This window comes from Coenobita brevimanus, chromosome 88, assembly GCF_032717465.1.
Source record: "Coenobita brevimanus isolate Jiangsu-jjx chromosome 88, ASM3271746v2, whole genome shotgun sequence".
NCBI lineage: Eukaryota > Metazoa > Arthropoda > Malacostraca > Decapoda > Coenobitidae > Coenobita > Coenobita brevimanus.
Window position 1 is genome coordinate 12,186,381 of NC_137041.1, and position 16,346 is coordinate 12,202,726.

General features: G+C 44.8%; 1 pseudogene; it reads left to right on the top strand.

The window, feature by feature from the left end:
• The first annotated feature begins 4,196 nt into the window (after nt 1-4,196).
• On the top strand, nt 4,197-4,314 carry LOC145411283 (5S ribosomal RNA; annotated as a pseudogene).
• Nucleotides 4,315-16,346: the final 12,032 nt, after the last annotated feature.

The window sequence follows — 16,346 nt, forward strand, 5'->3', positions numbered from 1 at the left end:
AAGGGGTGAAAAGTTTTTATGTAAATAGTACAGCGTGTGTAAGAGTGGGAAATGCTGTGAGTGACTGGTTTCCCGTGAGCGTGGGGCTGCGACAGGGATGTGTGATGTCGCCTTGGTTGTTTAATATTTACATGGATGGTGTTGTAAGGGAGGTGAATGCAAGAGTTTTAGGTGGAGGTCTGAGTCTGGTGAATGCTGATGGTGGAGAGTGGAATCTGAAGCAGCTGCTGTTTGCAGATGATACTGCACTGGTGACTGATTCAGAGGAGAGATTGAGACAGTTGGTAGAGGAGTTTGGAAGGGTGTGTGAAAGGAGGAAATTGAAAGTAAATGAGAATAAGAGTAAAGTGATTAAATGTACGAGGTTGATAGATGGTAGGGGGATGAATATAGTTTTGAATGGTGAGTTGCTTGAGGAAGTAGATTGTTTTAAATATCTAGGGTCACATGTTGCTGTGGATAGAAGAATAGATGCGGAAGTGAAGTTTAGAATAAATGAAGTAGGAAAGGTGCTGGGAGGAATGAAAAAAGTGTTTAAATGTCGTTTGCTTAGAATGGATGTAAAGAGAAGGCTGTATGAGGGTGTTGTGGTACCGACTGCATTATATGGGGCTGAAACATGGAATATGGGTGTAGCAGAGAGGAAAAGTTTGAATGTAATGGAGATGAGGTGTCTGAGGAGTATGTGTGGAGTGACGCGTATGGATCGGGTGCGAAATGATGAAGTGCGAAGGAGAACTGGAGTTGTTCGGGAGATGGCTGGTAGAGTTAAGCAGAGGGTGTTGCGATGGTTTGGGCATATGGAGAGAATGGATAATGAGCGATTGGTGACAAAGATAACTAGATCTGATGTGAGAGGTGTAAGGCTGAGAGGAAGACCACGAATAGGATGGATGGACAGTGTGAAGAGAGCGTTGGATGCGAGAGGGATGTCTGTTGAGCAAGGAAGAGTGGCTGTGCGTGACAGAAATAAATGGAGAGAAATTGTGAATGAATAAGTGATGACGCAGCCTTGAGGGGATATTCTCCCGCATTTGGTCTGATCAGCTTGTCAGGTCAGGTGTGGGTAAGGGGATGGGTTTGTTATGATGTGGCAGGGATAAACCAGTTCTGCTGTCGGGCCCTGCTGCAGATGTCACTAATTGCATTGTGCAGTTGATCCTTGTGCGGTGTGGTGCGGTGAGGATATGTCCGTTCTCCCCTCTGGGGCTAAGATGCGAATGAATGTGTTTGAATGGATGAGTAAATGGGGAGTGTGTCGTCCTGTCTCGGCTACCTCCCTTTCCTTGGGGGAAGCAGCCTAGGTATATAGATAGATAGATAGATAGAAATAACCTTCACCAGATTTATTAATAACTGACTTAACCTCTTACTTTTTGCTTCAAATTTATGCATAATTAGCCTTCTCACTCTCTCTCTCTCTCTCTCTCTCTCTCTTGAATACTGACTTCACTTTTCACTTTCTAGGCCTTATTTCAGACTGACTAACTTAAGACTTTTAACGCATATTGTAGCCTGCAACACTGAAGTAGAAGTAATACCCTTTCCTTCTTTTTACAATTTGAGGAATAGGTCAAATAAGCAAAACTATAAATATATATTCCCTGGTAACTATTAAGAATTGTTTCGCTATGTGTTCAAATGATCAAAAGTAGCGTTATCATTTGATAAGGTCATGATTTGGTAGTAGTGAAAGGATAGTTCGGACCGTCTGAACCATCCCCCTCCTCAACTGTCCGAATCATCCCGAACCTACAGAATGTAATTAATTGATGGGTACCCTCAAGTTTCACACGAGAGAGTTAAACATTCGTTTTTCATAGCAATATGTTCTACATGCAACACGGATTCACCCTGATAATGCACAGTTCGATGCTTGGCATATTCATAAATGTAGAGCTTACGTTTATACACTCAAATTATAACATAAGAGATCTATCTATCTATACACCTAGGCTGCTTCCCCCAAGGAAAGGGAGGTAGCCGAGACAGGACGACACATTCCCCATTTACTCATCCATTCAAACACATTCATTCGCATCTTAGCCCCAAAGGGGAGAAGGGACAGATCCTAACTGCACCACATCGCACAAGGGTCAACTGCGCAGTGCAATCAGTGACATCCACAGCAGGGTCCGACAGCAGTGGTGGTTTACCCCTGCCACATCATAATAGACTCATCCCCTTACCCACACCTGACCTGACAAGCTGATCAGACCAAATGCTGGAGAATATCCTCTCAGGGCTGCGTCATCATTTATTCATTCACAATTTGTCTCCATTTATTTCTGTCACGCACAGCCACTCTTACTTGCTCAACAGACATCCCTCTCACATCTAGCGCTCTCTTCACACTGTCCATCCATCCTATTCGTGGTCTCCCTCTCAGCCTTACACCTCTCACATCATATCTAGTTATCTTTTTCACCAATCGCTCATTATCCATTCTCTCCATATGCCCAAACCATCGCAACACCCTCTGCTCAACTCTATCAGCCATCTCCCGAACAACTCCAGTTCTCCTTTGCACTACATCATTTCACACTCGATCCATACGCGTCACTCCACACATACTCCTCAGACACCTCATCTCCACTACATTCAAACTTTTCCTCTCTGCCACACCCATATTCCATGTTTCAGCCCCATATAACGCAGTCGATACCACAACACCCTCATACAGCCTTCTCATTACTTCCATTCTAAGCGAATGACATCTAAACACCTTTTCATTCCTCCCAGCACCTTTCCTTCTTCATTCATTCTAAACTTCACTTCTGCATCTATTCTTCCATCCACAGGAACATGTGACCCTAAATATTTAAAACACTCTACCTCCTCAAGCAACTCACCATTCAAAACTATACTCATCCTCCTACCATCTACCAACCTCGTACACTTCATCACTTTACTCTTATTCTCATTTACTTTCAATTTCCTCCTTTCACACATCCTTCCAAACTCCTCTACCAACTGTCTCAATCTTTCCTCTGAATCAGTTACCAGTGCAGTATCATCTGCAAAAAGCAGCTACTTCAGATTCCACTGTCCCCCGTCAACATTCACCAAACTCAAACCTCCACCTAAAACTCTTGCATTCACCTCCCTTACAATACCATCCATAAAAATATTAAACAACCAAGGCGACATCACATATCCCTGTTGCAGTCCCAGTCTCACAGGAAACCAATCTCTCACAGCATTTCCCACTCTTACACACGCTCTACTATTTACATAAAAACTCTTCACCCCTTTTAGTAACCTACCATCAAGTCCATACAATCTTAAAACAGTCCATAAAGCCTCCCTATCAATTCTATCATACGCTTTCTCTAAATCCATAAATGCCCAAAACACATCCTTGCCTTTCGCTAAATACTTTTCACACACTTGTCTCACAACAAACACCTGATCCAAGAATCCTCTCCCTCTCCTAAAGCCACACTGCTCATCACCAATCGCTCCCTCTGTACCCTCTCTAACTCTCATAATTAACACTCTGCCATACACCTTCCCTACAACACTCAACAGACTTATACCCCTAAAGCTAGTACATTCATACTTATCACCCTTGCCTTTATACAACGGGACCACACAAGCACTTGCCCAGTCAATTGGCACCATACCTTTCACAATGAACACATTCAACAATCTTACTAACCAGTCAACAATAGTCACTTCACCACCCTTCAGGCATTCTACAGCACACCCATCCATACCTGCAGCTTTCCCTGTTTTCATCTCCTTTACTGCTTTCTCCACTTCCTCCTTCGTGATCAAAGAATCATTTAACTCTCCCAACACATTTATTCCTTGCACTCTTCCATCTGCCACAATCTCAGCCACTCTTTCCTCCTCTATAATTAACAGTCTTTCAAAATACTCTGTCCACCTCTTCCTTACTGCATCCATCTCAATTAACATCCTTCCATCCTCTTCTTTTACTCGTTCTTCTTTCCCAGACTCTCCCTTTCACACCCTTTTCACCTCCTTCCAGAACATTTTCTTATTCTGTTGAAAATTCTCTGTCAGCCGCCTACCCCACCTCTCATCTGCTGCCACTTAAGCATCACGCACAGCCCTTCTTGCCCTATTCCTCTTTTCCTTATACCTCTCATATGACACCTCATCCTTCCTCTGTTCCCACACTTCATATGCACGTCTCTTCTTAGCCACAGCCATACTTACTTCCTCGCACCACCACCATACCACGTTGAGTACACCGCTTCCCGTCCGATCAGCGAAGTTAAGCAACGTTGGGTCTGGTTAGTACTTGGATGGGTGACCGCCTGGGAACACCAGATGCTGTTGGCATCCCTACGTGTCAAGTGGGGTTGGTGGAGGATTAGTGCCCCTCCCTGTAAAACAATTAACTCTAAGCCGTTGGCCACCCCGTTTGGGATACATGGCGTCTGGCAATGAATGAATGAACCACCATTCACACCCTTTTCTTACACCACCACCCACACGTCTCACACCACACACCTCTTCTGCATGCCCCACCACAGCACTTTTAAACAACTGCCATTCCCCCTCCACACTGTCGTTTTCCTGATCTTTCACTGTGTTCCACTCATCTTTCAATTTCTCCTGATACTCTATAATTTTCTTTCTTTTATCCAACTCACTCACTTTCAAAACCTCCCTGCCACACCTATCCCTCCTAGCTCTCACCCATCTCTTACATACTCTTAACTTCCCCTCCATCAGGTAGTGGTCAGATGTACCTCCACCCTCCCCTCTCAGAACTCTCACATCCAACAATCTTCCTATTACATTCTTGGACACAACCACATAGTCCATCAAGGCTCTATCAACTACCCTTCCACCTTCCTGTCTCACCCATGTATACTTGTAAATATCATTCTTCTCAAACAGCATATTTCCAATCACCATCTCTCGCTCAACGCACATCCCTATCATTCGTTCCCCATTTTCATTTCTTCCAGGCACACCATGCATACCAACTACGCCTTCAAATGCTACATTTTCCACTCTAGCATTCAGATCTCCCATCATTACCACATTCACATTAGCTCCAAAACTCTGCAGACACTCATCAACATCATTCCAAAAAGACTCCCCCTCTTCATCATCCCTTTCACTTCCAGGCCCATATGCACTCACAAACACCCACAACTCAAGTTCAAATTTCGCTTCCACCCATATCAGTCTCGATGACACCTCCTTCCATTCAGTCACACACTGCTGTACTTCCGGACTCACAAACACGGTCACACCTTCTCTTGCCCTTCCTCTATCAACACCTGACAATCTTCCATTCACATTTCCAAACATAGACTCACCCTTCCCTTTCATCTTCGTTTCACTCAAAGCTTATCCAACTTTCTTCTCACAAACATTCTCCTAATCTCCTCCCTTTTACCTCAATCGTACTACATCCACGCACATTCATAGACCCAATCTTCAGGGTATGGGGATAACTCAATCCCCCATCCCTTTCTCTGGCCTGTCTCTTTTTAGGAACTAAAAAACAGAGGAGGGGGTCCCTAGTCCCCTCACCCCGCCTCTTTTAGTCACCTATGACGCGCGGGAATACGGTGGCAGTATTCTTCCTAGCACAACCTGGCCGAAGAATAGTAGTACCACTCCATAGTGCAGCCAGATTGTGTTTCCCCCCGCCACAGGGTAAACATGAGATGAATAAAAAATGAAATAAAATAAAATCTGATCTGCATGAAAAAGTGAGGCGTTTCTAGCTTGGAGGTTCAGTATGGTCGAAGTAGACAAATTCTCCCACTTTCACGCAAGATCACACAGCCCTAGGTCCCATACGTTTTTCAGGGAATGCACTGTCTGAACCATCCCACTGTCCGAACCATCACAGCCCTCCTCTACTACAATGTATGTACACTTTAATAACATTACTAATGTTAAGAAGCTGGATTGCTAGTTAGATTGTGCCAGAGATTTCCCAATGCTTCTCGTAGTTCCATTACTAGTCAGAATTGCCAGTTAGCCTCCTGTTTCTGAGCATAGTTATTTAGTAAGTTGTACATTAATATTTGTTCTTTTTCTCTACAGTGTTTTATTTATGTCATTGTTCAGTTTGTATGCTAAATAATTTAGTGTTATGCAGTGTAAGTAAACTCTGGCATGTTTTGGATATCTCCGAGTTGGCAACTGTTGCCTCTCCTCGAATGAAGATAATTCTAAAAAAGATGCAAATTTATAGAAGGATGGGGAAGAGACTAAATCAGCTTCAGTTCAGTCTGAGTGTGGTTCGGTGTCAGTGCAGTGTCAGTGCAGTTAGTGAAGTTTGTATATCTTCAGTATTTGTGAAAATAATGAAGTTAGCAAGCATTAAGTGTAATTATTTGGAAAGTAAAGACTGTGAACTTAAGAAACCAGTGCTTATTTACAAGCCTGCACTGCTGTGTTGTAAACTGAAAGGCTGCCTCTAGGAAGAACAACTAACTGGGTAATGTCTTTCCTGTACTGATCTACTGCTGTTGGAGCCTGTGGCAGCATGGGATGGGAGCGCAACAGCGGTGTCAGGAGTGTGGATCATTAGAAAGTGCTGCAGTGAATCTAACCTTCGACATGGAGGCAGAAGGTGTACAAACGAGAAACCAGGCTAGGCAGGACAAGGTGTCATTGGATGTAATCATGAGGCTATTATGCGCACAGAATGAAGGACACAAAGAACTCGGAGAACAAATTACAGGCACAGAATGAAGGACAGAAAGAACTCAAAGAACAAATTACAGGCACAAAATGAAGGACAGAAAAAACTCAAAGAACAAATTTACAGGCACAGAATGAAGGACAGAAAGAACTCAAAGAATAACATGCACAAAGTGTACAACTACATGCACAGAATGAAGCACTACAGGCACAGAATGAAGGACAGACAGAACTCAAAGGACAATTACAGGCACAAAATGAAGAAATCAAAGAACAATTGCACGTGGGGGAGGCGGTGGCTCAATCAGTAGAGAGGTGGCTTGTAGTCCTAACGGACCCAGGTTCAGGTTCAAATCCCGCTGGGGCAGGGAACAGTATAATGATTTGAATTTCATAAAAATCAGACTTTACTGATCTACCAGATGACCCACCGACATGTCGTAAAAATACCCCGCCAATACCAATACACCAGTCTTGTATGAGACAGCCCTAGCATGTATTCAATATGGACGGTGGGTGTTGGCGCCGAAGTGGTGACATGTAGAGGTGTGCGGTATGTAGGAGGACTACTGGGCCTTGAAAGCAGGCTGTGAAGCCTATGCCCAGAGTCGGACACATTAAAAAAAAAAAAAAAAGCACAGAGGGAACAGCTTCAAGAGGCATTACAGGAGCAACAAAGGGAATTACAGCTGAGGGTGAAAGGACAGCTAGATGCTTTCATGGGAGAAATGATGGAAGAACAGGAACAATTGAAGATGGAAGTAGCCTATACACTGAACTATGGCAGTGGAGGTTTAAAGTAAGCAATAATGTGACGGGGTGCAAACAGCATGTAGATAACCAGTTGAAGACAATTAGTGAGGGAACTGTGATGGAGTGCAGACAGCATGTAGATAACCAGTTGAAGCATGTGGTAGACCATGTGAAGATAATTAGTGATAGCTTAAAGCTGTATAGAAATTTGCACTGCTGAGCCTCAGGGGGTACGTAAGAATTCCTAATCGGGGCGAGCGAGAATTCCGAATCGGAGCAAGAATTCCTAATCGAAGCGAGATTTCCGAATCGCACTGCTGAGCCTCAGGGGGTACGTAAGAATTCCGAATCGGAGCGAGAATTTCGAATCGGAGCTAGATTTCCGAATCGGAGCTACTAGTGCCATTTGTTGTTTGTTTTTTGTTATGAAATATCTATCAGATATCTTTCTTATCACGTAATGACTTTAACTGGTTGGATTTTAGTCATTTCGTCGCATGTTTGGTCTTTTATTTTCAATCACGGAGTCTGGGAGATAGGTAAGTTTGAAATTTGGAGTTTTTCATCAGTGAGATCTGGAGATATACACTGTATACAACACGCATTTAAACTGCACCCAATAATGTACATTAAATTGTAATGAATCTTAATTTCAGTCATTTTACTTCTTTTCTTCTCTTCCTTGCGATCATATCTGGCATCACTTCAGCACTGCAGTTGCTTATTGGGTGATTTCTCACATCTTTTTAGCCTACTCGGTTTCATTATACCCCTGGGGGTAGGGGAGTTTTTCAAGAATACTCCCCCAGTATCCCTGCTTGTCGTAAAAGGCGGCTAAAAGGGTTGGTGGAGGGTTAGCGCCCCTCCCCGCAAAACTATCTATCTATCTATAGCCCGACGCCATAATCCCGCAAAGGGTGGCCGCAGACAAAACGCCTCCAAGTCACTCTGTCACCCACCATTTGACTCCCCTCCCCCCAACTCACCCCCCCCTCCCTCATATACCTCTCAACTCCATCCCTCCACCTCATCCTCGGTCTACCCCTCCCTCTCCCTCCCTCCACCTCACCTACATACACCCTCTTAGTCAGTCTTTCATTCTCCATCCTCTCCACATGTCCAAACCACCTCAGTGTATTTCTCCTAATCTTTTCAACCACATCCACATCTACCCCACAACGTTCCTTCACTTCTTCATTCGTCAACCTGTCCCTCCATGTCACTCCACATGCTCCTCTCAAGTAACTCATTTCCACTGCTCTCACTCTTGACTTGTTCCCCTCTTGCAAGGTCCACGCCTCGCTTCCATACGTCAGGGTAGGGATCACAATACCATCATGCAGTGACTTCTTAACTTCCATACTCACCTCCCTATTTCTCATCACTGCTTTCAGTGTGCCAACAACTAACTAAAAAACAACTAACAAAAAACAACTAACTAAAAAAAACAAACAATAAGCCTCGGACAAGGACTGACCAAACGATGACGACCAAGGACCGGACAAAGGACATTGTAATTGGAACTTGGAATGTAAGGGGAGCGAATGATGAGGTGAAAGAGAGAGAGATTGTCCAGGTGCTAGAGGATGCGAAAGTGGATGTATGTGGAATAACTGAAACAAAATGGAGAGGAGAAAGTGTGAGAGAATGGGAGTATGGATGGGGTATATGTGCAGGAGTAGGTGAGAATGGGAGGGCAAAGGAAGGAGTATGTATAGTTGTGAGTAAAAGATGGAAGAGGAGCATAAGACAGTATGGATCAGTTGGGTCAAGGATTGTGTGGGTAAAGTTGAAAGTTGGAATACAAATGTGGGCGATTGTGTGTGTGTATGCGCCAACGCAAGATCGTGCTAGAAGAGTGAGAGAAGAGTTCTGGACAAATGTAGATGTGTGCATGGAAAAGTTTGGAAGGAATGAGAGAGTGTTTTTGACTGGTGATATGAATGGTAAAGTTGGGAATGTGAAGGTGGATGGAATAGTTGGTGAGTGGGGTGTGCCTGCTGAGATAGATGAGAATGGGAGTGCGTTAGTGGACATTTGTGCTGGGAGGGGGTTGGTGATAGCCAATACCCTCTTCAGGCATAAAATGATCCACAGGTATACATGGCGAGTGATGAGAAGGGTGGGTGGTGAACTGAATGAAAGGAAGGCAATGATTGATTATTTGTGTATGGATGAAAGGATGCGAAGATGTGTAATGGATGCAAGAGTTTATAGAGGTTGGGGGAGTGGACTTTCTGACCACTACTTGGTGATGGCCAGAATTAAAGTTCAAGTAAGTTGGAGGAATAGAAGAAGGGAAAGACGAGAGGAAGGAGTAGTTGCAAGGAGAGTGGAAAGGTTACAAGAGGATGAGAAAAAGGCAGAGTATAAGAGAGAAGTGGAGGAACGATTGGGCAAATATGAATTGGAGCAGATGGGAGACGTGGAAGGTGTGTGTAGAATATTTACAGAAGAAATATGTGCAGCATGTGATGTGGTGTGTGGAAGGAAGAGAAGATGGAGAGGGGTGCAAGGAACAGCGTGGTGGACTGAAGAGGTGAAACAAGCTGTGGCACAAAAGAAGAAAGCATACAATAAATGGATGAGAAATAGGGGCGTGGAAGAGGTTGAGAGGCGGAAGAGAGAGTTATATGTAGAAAGAAAGAGAGAGGTGAAAAGATTAGTAAGAGAGAGTAAGAAGAGAGTGGATGAGGAATTTGGAAGGAATTTGAGTGTAAAGTGGAGGGACTGTGAGAAAATGTTCTGGAGAGAGGTGAAAAGAGTAAGACAGGGTGGAAGTGAAGTTAGCAGGGGAGTGAAAGATAAAAATGGTAGATTACTAGTGGAGAAGGGAGAAAAAGTGAGCAGATGGAGAGAACACTTTAAGGAATTGTTGAACGTAGAGGATGGAAGTAATGCGAGTATAAGTGGTTGGGGAATGGCTGGGAGAAGGAGGGAGGTGAGAAGACAAGAAGAAATCAGTAGGATAGAAGTTGTGGAAGCAATGAAGAAAGTTAAATCAGGGAAAGCCCCAGGAATTGATGGAGTGTGTGGTGAAATGCTGAAGCATGGGGGAGAGATAGTAGTAGAATGGATGTGGAAGATGTGCAGATTGGCCTGGGAGGAAGGTAGAGTCCCGGAGGATTGGAAGTCAGGTATAATTATTCCCTTGTACAAAGGAAAAGGGGAAAAAGAAGTGTGTGGTAATCATAGGGGCATTTGTCTTCTTAGTATAATAGGAAAAGTGTATGGTAGGATACTTATTGACAGAGTTAGAGAAAGAACAGAGAAATTAGTTGGAGAAGAACAGGGAGGCTTTAGGATGGGAAGAGGTTGTGTAGATCAGATATTCATTCTCAGATCTTTAGTGGAAAAGTTTCTAGAGAAGGGAATGAAGTTGTATGCGGCTTTCATGGATTTGGAGAAAGCATATGACAGGGTGGATAGACAAGGGTTGTGGAAAGTGTTAAGAATATATGGAGTAGATGGGAAGTTGTTGAATGCTGTGAAGAGTATGTACGATGGTGCGAAGGCTGCATTGCGTGTGGATGGTGAACTAAGTGAATTTTTCTCTTTGAAGGTTGGGTTGAAACAGAGATGTGTCATGTCTCCATGGTTGTTCAATCTGTACATGGATGGGGTAATAAAAGAGGTATAAGGTAGGGTAGTGGATGTTGGAGTGGACCGGGTGAGAGAGGATAGTGTTTGGAAACTCCCTGTACTGTTGTTTGCAGATGATACTGTGTTGTTGAATGAAGACGAAAGGGAGCTGCAAGGCTTGGTGGATGAGTTTGAGAGAGTGTGTAAGAAACGGAATCTAAAGGTGAATGTAGGGAAGAGTAAAGTGATGGTCTTTGAGAGAGGTGAAGTCAGTGAATGTACAGCGAGGTTGGATGGTGAGGAATTGGAAAATGTGAGTACGTTTAAGTACTTGGGTAGTGTGATGAGTAAGGATGGAGATTTGGAGGTTGAAGTGCTTGAAAGGGTACAGCAGGGAAGAAAGGTTGCTGGTTCTTTGAAAGCAGTGATAAGAAACGGAAGTGAGCATGGAAGTGAAAAAGTTACTACATGACAGTATTGTGATACTAACTCTAACGTACGGAAGTGAAGCTTGGACGTTGTTGAAAGGACACAAGTCAAGAGTGAGAGCAGTGGAAATGAGTTATTTAAGAGGAGCCTGTGTAGTCACATGGAGAGACAGGCTGACGAATGAGGATATAAAGGAGCGTTGTGGTGTTGATGTGGATGTGATAGGAAGCGTTATGAGGAACACACTGAGGTGGTTTGGCCATGTGGAGAGGATGGAGGGTGAAAGACTGACGAAGAGAGTGTATATGAGTGAGGTGGAGGGGGAAAGAGGGAAGGGGAGGCCGAGGATGAGATGAAGGGATGGGGTGGAGAGGTATATGAGAGAGGGGGGTGTGAGTTGGGAGCAGGGGAGTGAAATGGCGAGGGACAGGGCGACTTGGAGGCGATTTGTTTGTGGCCACCCCAAACGGGATTGAGGCGTCTGGCAATAGATAGATAGATTATTATTATTATTATCATCATAATTATTATCATTATTATTATCATTCTGTCACCCGAGGCCGTGACCCCGTAACACATTGCATTCCAAGTTCTGTGACAGGTTGGAAGCATTAAGCATGCTCCCAGGATGAAGAGAGAAACCTGTACTGTACACAGGAAAAATCATCGGATAAATTACCAATATGCTGCCTGGCTCTCACCTGAGAGTCCCGGGTTCGATTCCCGGCATATTGGTAATTTATCAGATGCTCCCAGGAGATGGTAGGTGATTTAGGATTTAGAGGTCAGTGAAGTATTAGGGTTAAGCTCTCCGGGGAATCTTAGGCTTTCCACACCTGAGTGTGAAATCAATTTCTTTCTCTGACCACCTTCTGAGCCAGTCATGTGCATAATTATTAAAAAAAAAAGTACAGAAATGCCAATTTTCTCTGAACACAGCTTAAAAATGGCTAAAATTTCCAAGAGGCTAAATTTAAGGCTAAATTCGAGAAAATCAACCAAAAACGGCTAAATTTAACCTAAAAAGGGTAAATCTGGTCAGCGTGTTACAGCTCCATGACAATAAATAACGGGAAATGAGTCCAACTGTAAACATGTGCACACATAAAAAGTTAAAAAAATATGACCTCAATACATTTAGTTACAGCCCCACCCGTTTCAAAGTCTAGCTCCGATTCGGAAATATCAAGTTCCGATTCGGAAATCTCGCTCCGTTTCGTTAATCTCGCTCCGATTCGATATTCTTATGCACCGGTGTACAGGGAGCATTAGAAAAAATCAGGGTATGGTGGATCTTGACGGATCCAAAGCATCTAAAGGTAGCATTACAGGGTTGAATAATCAGAATGCAAAAGTTCATCGATGCTCTTGATAGTGCAGAGTTGAAAGTGCAAGTGAAGCAGGCACAGCCCAGAAGCATGCAAGAAGCACTAGCCAGAGCTCAAGAACTTGAGTCCTATGTCAGGCACAGTACGTTCACATTTCAGGCAGGTCGTAGTGCAGAATTCAAGGCAAGAAAGGGGCAGGTACACTGAATCTCAAAAGTATCGGTGCACAGGGGGTGCGATGCCTACTGAAAAGGTTCGTAGAACTGCTGACATTACCAACGTCTCATTGTGTATCATCAGTGTCTGTCTATATAAACATTACATTTGCTACATGTTTGCAAGAGGATATTGCTAGTTGGCTGTATATAACACCTCCCGACATCAGGGCTACCAAAGTGTGGTAGGTCGGATACTAATATTTCAGTGACTTTCTTTCTGTGGTCCCAAATGTTTCACGCATGTTTTGCATCGATATTTTTGTGACCCAGTGTACATGAAGCAGAAAAAACTTGAAGAAAACTGCTGATACTATGAAAAGCCGAGACGTTGGAAAGAGGACTGCTACAAGTGGAAGAGGGAACAGAAGACGAGGAGGTTGCTGGTTCCCACCATCAAGAAACTGCAAGAGAACTGCAATCGACATTGTGCGAGCAGACGGAACAATAGACAGAAAGAAGTGTTCCCTGGTGATTGATTCAACCTCAGAGTAGACTTTTGTGAGGCCTGATGCGTTACATCATTGGTATCTGCCTGAGTCATCAGAACAATTGTGTGGTGGAATCGGACACTGCACAGAACTGATAGGACCCCTGGATGTCTGGACTGGAGTGGCAGAGCGAGAGGTCATGCTTCCAATATATGTAGCCGAGATGGACGATCCTTGCCTTCATAATCTGGACTATCTGATGTCCGTGGGATGTGAGCTGGACTTCTGCTCCATGAAGCTGAAAGTTCAGGGAAAATTGGTTCCCGTCACGGCAGTTCTGGTGGTCAGGTGAGGGCACTCTGCACTACAGTGATATCCCCAAGATCAGAACTATTGTTCCATTGCAAGGTGAGTGGCTCTTTTGATAGATGTCTAGTGGTAGTAGAGCCTGATGTACAGTGCAAGATGAAGGCCAGAGTGATGGTGGGGAGAACTTTGGTGGAAACAGGTGCAGGTAATGTGTCGGTTGTGGTGGTCAGATTCTCCCGTGAGCCAGAAGATCAATGAGGGAGAAATTCTGGGACTGTGCCAGGTGGTGGACCCTGAATGGCATCAGAGAAAGGCCTGTAAAAGGAGTGTAGTCAGAGAAGATGGGTATCTGCAAGGCCACTTACAAGACCTATTTTCAAGGAGTTGCCAGTGCCTGGATGGCTCACAAGTGCTGAAGTTGAGGCAGCTGCTGACGAAGTTTGCTCATGTCTTTTCCACCGGAGACCTAGACCTGGGGTGCACTGATCTGGTGGAGCATTGTATAGACACTGGGGATCACTGCCCGATTAAACAGCCAGCACAAAAGATGGCGCCAGCTAAACGGCAAGAAATGGAGAAGGTGATGGAGAATCTCCAAAGTCAAGGAGTGATAGGAAAGTCCAGCAATCCTTGGGCATCAGCAGTGGTTCTTGTAAGGAAAGAGGATGGCTCAGCAAGGTGCTGTGTAAAATATTGAGCTCTGAATGAATTGACAGTGAAGGATGCATACCCCTTGCCAAGAACTGATGACACCCTGGATGCTCTCTCAGGTGCCAAGTGGTTATCCACCATAGACATCAAGGCAGGCTACCACCAGGTCAAGGTTGCAGAGAAGGACGAGAAGAAAACTGCCTTTTTGTACAGGCGGGGTTTGTGACAGATTAAGGTGATGCCTTTAGGCCTATGAAATGCCCCAGCTACTTTTCAGCATCTCATGGATCGTGTACTGGAAGGCCTGCACTGGCAGACGGCTCTCATCTATCTGGATGATGTAATTGTGTTTGGACGAACTTTCTGCCAGGAATTGGAGAGCCTGTCACAGGTGTTCAACAGGATCGGAGCTGAACACCTCAAGCTGAAGTCCAAGAAGTGCTCCATGTTTCAGAAGGAAGTGAAGTACCTGGGACACATTGTAGGCGAGGGTGGCGTCCGTACTGAAACAGAGAAGGTGTCCGCTATGGAAAACTGGCCGGTTCCAACTTGTCTGAAGGAGCTACGGACTTTCCTGGGCTTGTGTACCTACTACCGGCATTTTGTCAAGGATTTAGCAACAATTGCTGCACCTCTGCAGAAGCTGTTGGGAAGAGGCAGAAATTAGCATGGACAGGAGTGACTCAGAAAGCCTTCAACGAACTCAAGCATGCATTGGCAAGCCCTCCAGGATTGCTATACCCGGATCAGAATCCGCCATTCATCCTAGATTGAGATGCTAGTGATCATGGTATTGATGGAGTCCTGTTGCAGAAGAAGGACGAAAAAGAGTATGTGGTGGTGTATTAAGCAAGAAGCTCTGCCCACTGGAATGGAACTACTGTGTGACCCATAAAGAGCTCTTGGCAGTGATGAGGATCTGTGATTTCTTCCGTCCCTTCTTGTATATATGGGTCGTACTTCATCATCAGGACAGACCGTGCGGCAATGAAGTGGCTGAAGATGTAAAATAATCCAGATGGACAAGTGGCATGCTGGCTCAGGAAGCTAGACCAGCACAATTATGAGGTGCAGCACCATCCTGGGCAGGTACATGGCAATGCTGTCAGCCTGAGTCATCGGCCTTGTGACACAGAGTGCCAGTAGTGGAGTAAAAAAGATCATAGTAAGAAATGCAGCCATACTGCAGTGACAGGGCCAGCATCAGATGAAGAAGACCTGAAGAGGTTGCAGATAGAGGATGCAGATTTACAACCAGTGCTAGAGTGGCTGCAACAGAGTACAGTGTGACCATCTTGGGATGAGGCTTTCAGATTCAGCCCTGCAACCAAGAGCTACTAGAGTCAGTGGGACCTTTTTCAATTGAACAATGGACTTCTGGAGCGTCAGTGGGAGACACCAGATAGCCTCAGCAAATATTGGCAACAGGTGATTCCGAAGAAGATGAGGTCCGAGAACTTGGATGAGTCCCATAACCAGATCACTAGTGGGCACCTGGGAGTGAGGAAACCTCTAAGTCAGCTGTGACAGAGGTTCTACTGGACTGGCATGCAGCATGATATTGAAGAGAGGTGTCTGGCCTGCGATGTATACTGTGCCAAGAATGGACCCAAGAAACGTGGTTGTGCCTCTCTCCAGCTGTACCAAGCGGGTCACTGATGGAAAGAGTTGCAGTGGACATTGCTGGACCTCTGCCATTCACTGAAAGAGGAAACTGATATATATGTGTCCCCATGGACTGCTTCACAAAGTGGCCAGAAGCCTATGCCATGCCTGATCATGAGACTGTGACTGTTGCTCAGGTGTTGGTTGACCAGTTTTTCTGTCGTTTTGGGATGCTACAAGAGCTACATTTAGACCAGAGTAGAAAATTCAAGCCTGTTGTGTTCTGTGAGCACTGCAAGCTACTGGGGATCAAGAAGACCAGGACGATCCCACTAAGGCCACAGTCAGATGGGATGGTGGAGAAATTCAACTGCACCTTAGAACAAGAACTGGCC